Raw genomic sequence first — 8,827 nt, 5'->3', positions numbered from 1 at the left:
CATTATGCTCATGAGAGAGTCGCCGCATAAGCCGTCTCCCCCTTTGTGTCTAGCCCTAGAGATTGTTTCTTGTCCTTCTTGAGGTTCCCTCCCCCTCCTTATATATGTTGAAGGGGAGGGTTACATGACTAGTCCTAGTAGGATTAGGATTACTCAATTATAAGTGGAGTCCTAGTCTTGCTTCCTTTGTAAGGGAATATTCCTTACGCTTTCCTTTTAAGCCGGCCCACCATAATATGAGCCGGCCTTCTGGGCCTTGGGCCTAGTCCTCTATCTGACCCGCCATCGGGGCCATCCGTGAGTCGCCAGGCTCGTGAGTCGTCAAACCAGTGAACCGCCAGACTCGTAAGTCGCCAATCCTCCAGCAATGAAACGCCAAGTCCTAGCCAGGTCATATATCCGGTCGGGTCATACCGCGGGGTATATCCCCGACATTAGCCCCTAGTTTAGCTTGGATTTATCCATGGTAAACTTATCCTACAAAACAAGACCAACTTTGATAGATTATACGCCGGGCCGAAGGTTCTTCTAAGCCGGCACTTGATCCTCGTTAAGTCCTTGTCATTTTCTCCTAGAAAATCCGGGTCAATAGGCCAACTTCATAAACCATTTGTTGATATTGGCTCTTGTAAAGAAATATTATAAGAAATAATCCATTTGAGTCGGCCTTCAATGCTCTAATTTGACAAAAATATTGGTCTTGAAATATTCAAATGATATTCAGCCGGCTTAAAGATGTAGATCTTGCCGATTTATGATTGCCAAAATTGTCGGGTTATAAACAAATGATGTCGGGTCATGTAATTGTTGCTGATGCCAGGTTAATCTTATGATGACGTCGGGTCATAAACTTTGCAGATTTCTTCGATAATAATATAATACCTGATTTTCTCAAATCTGAGAATTTGAAGTTATTCCTCCCTTATATGCATATCACATGTAGCCCGCAAGTGTCGGGTTGTCATGCTTGTAGCAATCTAGGACTTGTAATTGCCTTATGCTCATAAAAATTTCAACTAGTGTAGCCCCCAAGGGCCGGGTCATTATGCAATAATGAGCAGGGACTTTGTAAATATGATCATGTAAACTTGAGCAGCAACGTGTAGCCCCCAAGGGCCGGCTCATTTAGAATGTGATGAGTCGGATCTTCAACAAGTTGAGCAAAAAATGACTTTGCATTAGCCCCCAAGTGCCATGGTGCATGCTGGCAGTGACATGGGACTTGCATATTCGATGTAATCTCAATTTGAATAATGCAGCCCCCAAGTGCCGGGTCGTAAGCCTGCAGTGACTCAGGACTATTCCTTCCATTGTAGAATAAATTATATCCATTGATAAAATAATATCCATTGCGCTGAAGCGACTTTGAAACCCTCAATCATAATATTGGTTATTGATAACCATAATAAAAATCCAGCCATGTTGGCTATTAAAGATTTGAATAATATAATCCGGGTTGGAAAACCGGTTCCTGTGATATTGAATCGTACTGCCGGTTTAGGATACTTGTGTAGGAAGGGTAATAACCCAATCTTTAGAAGCCAAAACTTCCAAATGTTTATGAGTGTCATATATGACAATTTATCATCCAAAGTCAAGCCGGGTTAATCGAAACCACATATATGCTTCAGATATGAACAAAAAGGTCTCAAGACAAAACCAAAGATTGTTTTCAAAAAAAACTTAAGCCAAACAGAGAAAAATGAGGCTTCTGATTTGAATACGATCAGTAAACCAGACCAAAAGGGGTTAAGATAGGATTCAAATACGATCATGAATCCCCCTAGTGGTTTTGGCGTTGCACCGATCAAGAGGGTACCGACAGCTATGTTCTCTTTGGTTCGAATACGACCTATGTTTGAACAGGAAGCCCCCAAATGACCTTGAGAGTTTTTTAACGACTCTGATTCGAATACGATCAAAGTCAGGACCAAAAGGGGTTAAGCTATGATTCGAATATGATCAAGAAGCCCCCTAGTGGGTTTGGCATTGTGCCGATCAAGAGGGTACCGACAGCTATGTTCTCTTTGGTTCGAATATGACCTATGTTTGAACAGGAAGCCCCCTGGTGATCTTGAGACTTTTTTTAACGACTCTGATCCAAATACGATCAAAGTCGGACCCAAAAGGGGTTAAGCTAGATTCAAATACAATCAACCCCCAGTGGTCTTTTGAAGAAGGGTACCTATGTTTGAGTTGTGCCTTGCAACAGACTCTCTTTGGTCCCTTTAATTTTTCCTGAGAACTCGAGCTTTGCGAGAGATAAATTCTTCTTGAACCGTAAATTCTTAAATCGGATATTGAGAGCTTCAAAGCTTTCTGAGAGACAAATTTACCTTGAGCCGGATATTGAATCGGTTTGAGAGCTTCAAAGCTTTGTGGTAGATAAATTTTCCTTGAACCGGATTGTAAACCAGAAGCATCATTGTGAGCCGGAATATTTCTGACGGCCTTTTAAATTTTCATCAATATAGCAGTAGCCTCCGGGACCAGGTTATTTTTTTCCCTCCAATGACCCAGAGTTCTTGAATCTGTTTTAAACTCGCAACATTTGCTGAGTCATATCATTATAGCCCCCGAGTCTTAAGACGACTTGAACAGTTGTCTTGAGATTCTTCATACTTGACCGTGATATAAACCGGTATGAGTCTTTCAACAGCTCAGAGATATAATAGTCCTCTTTACAGTAGACAACTTGTCCTACATTAAAAAATTTGCAAGCTAGGGTAATTGTTCTTTTAAAGAAAACAATATGTAATATAAAAATATATACTGGATGGATTTCACCTGATATGTTAGGCCAGAAAATATCCACTGCGGAGTGATGATCACCACGGTAAAACTGAAATCAATCATGGCCAAGTCGGCCGCAGGAGCAGACAGATGAGCCAGCCGCGGGCGTTGTAAGCCGGCACGGACGGGCAAGTCAATCGCAGGCACGGTAAGCCGTGCGGATGAGAAAGTCAATTGCAGGCGTGGTATGCCAGGCGAGTCGATGTAAACCGGGCCGTAAGGGTGGCGTCTTGCACGCGTCCATTCACCGTGTAATGTGGCACGGACGGACACCGGGCAGGACGTTGCCAGCGCGTGCTCCGTACCCATGGTATAAACCACGTTTATAATGAATAATTGTCCTGCATATCAAAATATACGGACCAAAGTAACCGTTTCCTTGATAAAAACAATATATACCAAGAAAATAGATTTAGATAGATATCACCTGGTTTGTCCGGACGTCGGAAGATCCATATGTAATATTCGTCAATAAGCTAACAATAACATAGCCCTCAGATGTGTACATAATACTCTGATGATCAGTGGTTGCAGATGTTGCCGTAACTCCTTTTTCAACACCAGTTCTATTTAAAAATCTTGATATCCCCATAGCAATCAGCTGAACAATTTGACGTGAGGCTGGGAGACTCAGAGCTGAGTCGCGGGCGGTGGCTTGAGCCACAGCAGCTCGGCGCGACGATGGAGGGGTGGCGGGGGGTGCCTGGAGCCACAGCAGCTCGGCGCGACGATGGAGGAGACGCCTGGCACGAGCGGCTCGAAGCGGGGTAAGGCCGGCTCACCATGGCCTTGGGGCGGTTGTAGGCTGCAGTTTGAGATGGGCGGCAACCCGAGGTCGAAGCAATTCGGAGCTGAGGCCCAACACTAGCGGCTTAACACAACGGCGGCGGAGAAGCGCCTAACGAAGCGGCCCACGGTCAGAGCAACAGCAAGAGGAGATGCAAAGGCAGAGGCGGTTTAACGACGCCGGCGAATCGAGATGACCGGCTGTCGGTGTCAAAACCGGCGGATCTCGGGTAGGGGGTCCCGAACTGTGCGTCTAGGCCGGATGGTAACAGGAGGCAAGGGAACACGATGTTTTACCCAGGTTCGGGCCCTCTTGATGGAGGTAAAACCCTACGTCCTGCTTGATTAATATTGATGATATGGGTAGTACAAGAGTAGATCTACCACGAGATCAAGGAGGCTAAACCCTAGAAGCTAGCCTATGGTATGATTGTTGTATGATGAAGTTGTTCTACGGACTAAAACCCTCCGGTTTATATAGACACCGGAGAGGGTTAGGGTTACACAAAGTCGGTTACAATGGTAGGAGATCTTGAATATCCGCATCGCCAAGCTTGCCTTCCACGCCAAGGAAAGTCCCATCCGGACACGGGACGAAGTCTTCAATCTTGTATCTTCATAGTCCTGGAGTCCGGCTGAAGGTATAGTCCGGCTACCCGAACACCCCCTAATCCAGGACTCCCTCAGTAGCCCCTGAACCAGGCTTCAATGACGACGAGTCCGGCGCGTAGATTGTCTTCGGCATTGCAAGGCGGGTTCCTCCTCCAAATTCTTCATAAAAGTTTGTAAACACCAAGAGTAGTGTCCGGCTCTGCAAAATAAGTTTCCACGTATTGCCACAGAGAGAATAATATTAACACAAATCTAATCTGCTGACGTATTCCGCAGCGTGACATCACACTACGGCCAAGCCTTTATTCGAATCGTTTTCACTTTTCCACCTCAGCGTGTTTTGCGAGGCGGTTTCCTTGGCACGTCTTGTCAAAGCAGAGATCGTGTCCCCCATTTACGGGATTCTCATCAATACGGACGTGGGTAACCCAACCGCGCCATTTATCACGGCGCTTGGGAGGCAAGCGAGTTTTACTAGGCTGGTGGGGACGCATAGTCGCATCCGCTCATATAAGGGGATAAGGATCCACCTTTTTACCTACGCCTTCTTCCTCCTTTGCCTATCCATCTTCTGCGCACCCGAGCTCCAGCGCCCAAGCCCGCACTTCCTACCTCAACCTTCTCCAACAATGTCCGGAGCGGGAGGCAAGTGGATGGTCTCCTCCGTCACGGAGGGCCATGTCAAAAGGCTAAGGAAGGCCGGATACCTGTCCAAAGACATCGCACCGGCTTCCTGAGGAGGGGCAGCTTCTCCCCACCCCAAGGCCCCATGAGAGGGTAGTATTTCTTCCCCACTTCCTCCGCGGACTGGGTTTTCCTCTCCACCCATTTGTCCGCGGGCTCATGTTCTACTATGGCCTAGATTTCCACGATCTGGCCCCGAACTTCATCCTCAATATCTCGGCGTTTATCGTCGTGTGCGAGGCTTTCCTCTGCATCCGCCCCCATTTCGGCCTCTGGCTCAAGACCTTCAACGTCAAGCCAAAGGTGTGCGCGGCAACCAGGCGGAGTGTGGAGGTGCCATGGCGGGCAAAATAGCCAACGTCCTATGGCTCGAGGGCTCTTTTGTGGAGACCTTGAAGGGGTGGCAGTCAGGGTGGTTTTACATCACCGAGCCATGCGATCCGAAGTGGATCGCAGCCCCTGAATTCCGATCCGGCCCCCTACACGGCTCACGTCCTAGAAGGAGACGGGCTTGTCGTGGGGCGATGAAGAAGAGGTGACCGGACTGCCAAAATGCATCCAGTCCCTAGTGAACAAGCAGCTCAAGCTTGTCAACGTGGTCCAGGTCATGCTCATCCGCCGGATCCTTCCGTGTCAAGAACGGGACTTCAATTTGTGGGAGTTCAACCCGGCGCAGCACCGAACTCTGAGTAGGCTCTTCGACACGACATACGAAGATGTCTGGAGGGGGCTAACCAAAGGCGCCGAGGCTCCCACATCCGCCTCCGAAGACCGCAGATTCAGCTCGCAGCATCCTTCTGGCGAGGTAAAATATTTTCACCTTTTACAGGATGTTAAGTTTTCTTCATAGTTTGATTCTATGCGGGATCTAAACTCCCTCACCTTGACAGGATTCGCAGGCGAAGTCCGGACTGATTAACTGTCCGGCTCCCTTGCCCGAAGACCCAGCCCCTGCTCTCCTAGTGAAGCTGCTGGTTCCGGCACCTTATGTGGTCCCGGAGAAGAAGGCCAAGAAGAAGAAGGCCACGGGGACTCGAAAGAGTTCCCGGCATATGGTGGTGTCAGACTCGTCGTCCGATGAGTCCGAGACGCCGTCCTCCCGTGAAGATGAGGAGGAGGAAGAAGAGACCTCTCCCCCTCCAGCGGGGGGAGGAAAGAAGAGGAAGGCCTCCCTAGTAGGGGAGGCCGAAGGGTCCAAGAAGAGGAAAACCCCTCTGCCGGACTACGCCCCCGACACCGACGAGGACGAAGAGGAGTGGCCGGACAGGGCCAAGCGTCCGGTGAAATCGTATGTGTTCGGATACCAGAGTAACTCATGATATTCCTTTCATTGCGCAGCTTTCCCTAATGTTGAATATAATCATGCAGCCCGCCCAAGGACGGGCTCGACGAGTCATCGAGCGGCTCCCTGGATTCATCGGACGTGAATTCAGTTCCGCCCGCTGCCTCCCCCTGTGCTGCGGATGACGCCGAAGTGGCGTCGCGACAAGCTCCGGGGCAAGAGGAGGTGGTCCAGGAGGAGCCGCGAGGCGACCTCCCGGACTCCAGGAGTAAAGGGGACAAGACCCCCCAGGGCTCCAAGTCCGGCTTTAAGCCGGACACCGCGCCGGAATCATCAACGGTTCCGGACCGCGGCAGGCGAACTCCTGCCAAGAGGAGCAAGCCTATTGAGCCGGCGTCCTCCGTCCAACCGGAGGCGCCGGACAATCTGCTGGAGGTGCTTAAGGGCGCCTCCATCGACGAGGAGCACCGTACCATCATGAGTACGGTGGTCCAGAAGGTTCGGTCCGCCAAAAGCGGACTTACTGAAGCTTGTGCTAGCCTTCTAACAGGCTTCGAGGTAAGTAGAAATATGTAAAAATATTACCGCATAGACAGTAGCCCCTGATGCTCTGTTTGGCGTTCGGAAAGAAAAGCCGAATAGAGGATCTATTAAATATCGCAGGAGTCTAACTAAAAAGGAGTCAATATATATGCAGGCTTCGCTGCTGGCCACCGCCGCACTGACTGCGGAGGTGGGTGCCCTGAAGCAGGGCCTCGAGCGGACCGAGCAAGAGCTCGGCCTTGCCAAACGGCAGCTCGAGGAGAAAGAAGGTAAGAGATACCTTATAGAAAAAATGCCTATAGAAGACGCAATTGCAAAAAATGACAGGAGTATACTGCTTATGTAGGGGCCACAACTGAGGTGGCGACCCTCAAGCAGGCGCTGTCCGAGGCCAAGAAGAGAGCGGCCACGGAGCGCACCGAGCGGGAGAAATTTGAGGCGCAGGTCGGCGAGGTGCAGCAAGAGCTTCAGGCTCTCATGAAAAAACATGAGAGTTTGGAGCTCGACTCGAAGACGCGAGCGTCCGAGCTTGCTGCGGCCCTTAAAACTGCCAAATCTGCCAAGGCCGAAGCAAAAAACAAAAAAATAAAAAAAAAAAAAAAAAAAAAAAAAAAAAATCTGCCAAGGCCAGAAGCCCAGAAGGCCCTCCAGAATTGGATGCGGTGAAAAAGATAGCGGCGGGTAAGGCATTCTCTATGCAAAAGACATATAAAAGTAAACTACTTGTTACTTACCGAATCCGGAGCTCTCCAGGGGCATTCGCAGATCTTCCCCGCAGCGTATCCGATGCCGCCGCATTCTACCGAGCCGAGGAAGGCAGCTCGACGGAGAAGGTGTTCTGGTCTCAGTACGCTGAGGCCGGACACCCTGTGCCCTTGAGCGACAGCTGAAGCAGCTGGTCGAGCTCCACAAGGCGGCCGAATGACAGGCCCTGAAAGGGCTTCATAGTTCGGCTGTGGCCTGGAGAGGCCCTGCCTGGGAGCTACTTCAGACTGCTGCGGCGGCTGTGGAGGCTTGTCCAAGGCTCGAGGTCATCAAGCGCTCCGTCTGCATCGAAGGTGCCCGTAGGGCCCTTGCCCGTGCAAAGGTGCACTGGGGTAAGCTGGACGGTGAGAAGCTTGTGAGGGACGGGCCGCCGCCGGGGAAGGAGCATCGCAAGCCCGAGAACTATTACAAGGATGTTCTGGCTGGTGCCCGCCTTATGGCGGATGAATGCACAAGGATGTAATTTTTGAATGAACTCGCTCGTGTTATCCTGTGCGCTGAAAACTTGTTCATATGCGCTAAGCAATGCTTGAATTTAAAATATTACTTTCTGTGCGGCCGTTTATCAAAAAATTGAGAGATGGCCAGTCGTCGGCTTCTGCCCCCATGCCACTAGTGCTGGGGTGTTCGGGATAAACCTGAGCGCTCTTTTTCCCATGATTGGGTCCGTCGAGGGAGGCGCTCAGCACAACGAACAAGGCAATCGGACTATAATGCTTGAACACTCTCACTTAGCCATAGAACTCTATAATTTTAAATTTCGGCGAAGCCCCTAGTATTCGGAAGACCGAGTTCGGGGCGCTATCCACGCCTTGGCCGGACAAAGCCGGTTCCTCGCTCGAAGCGGCATAAGTCTTTAAGGACTCGAAAAACCTCTCGAACAGCGACCGGTCTCTCGCCTCATCATGACAGTCAGTTTTAGCTTTCTCTACTGAGGTGCTCAGCCCAGCTCAACTGGGGCACAATCGCAGTAGTTCTCCTAGTGCTACCTTAGCCGATATAGCGGAACGTAAGGCACCAAAACATAGGAGCCGGGCAAACCCAACTATTGACCCAAATCATGATTCGGAGCCGATGCATATAGTGCTATAAGTTCGGGGTGCCGCACTTGTGAAAGTGTACGGACTTCTCACGCCATATTGATGGGTACTGAAGCCCCTGGCGTATTTTTGCCGTACCACAGTGTACGGATGCAACATGTTATTATAAACATATATATAAAAAGAGGATAATGCAAAAAATAGACAAAAAGCTATGCATTGTTTATAGAAAGGCTGCTATGAAAGCGGAACGATACAAATAGTGCGATAAGCAAAAGAAATTGGACTATTTAACATGTCCTGGCCAGGGGCAGGCCGCGGA

This window comes from Triticum urartu, chromosome 4 (genome assembly GCF_003073215.2).
Source record: "Triticum urartu cultivar G1812 chromosome 4, Tu2.1, whole genome shotgun sequence".
NCBI lineage: Eukaryota > Viridiplantae > Streptophyta > Magnoliopsida > Poales > Poaceae > Triticum > Triticum urartu.
Note: the sequence above shows the minus strand (reverse complement) of the source record.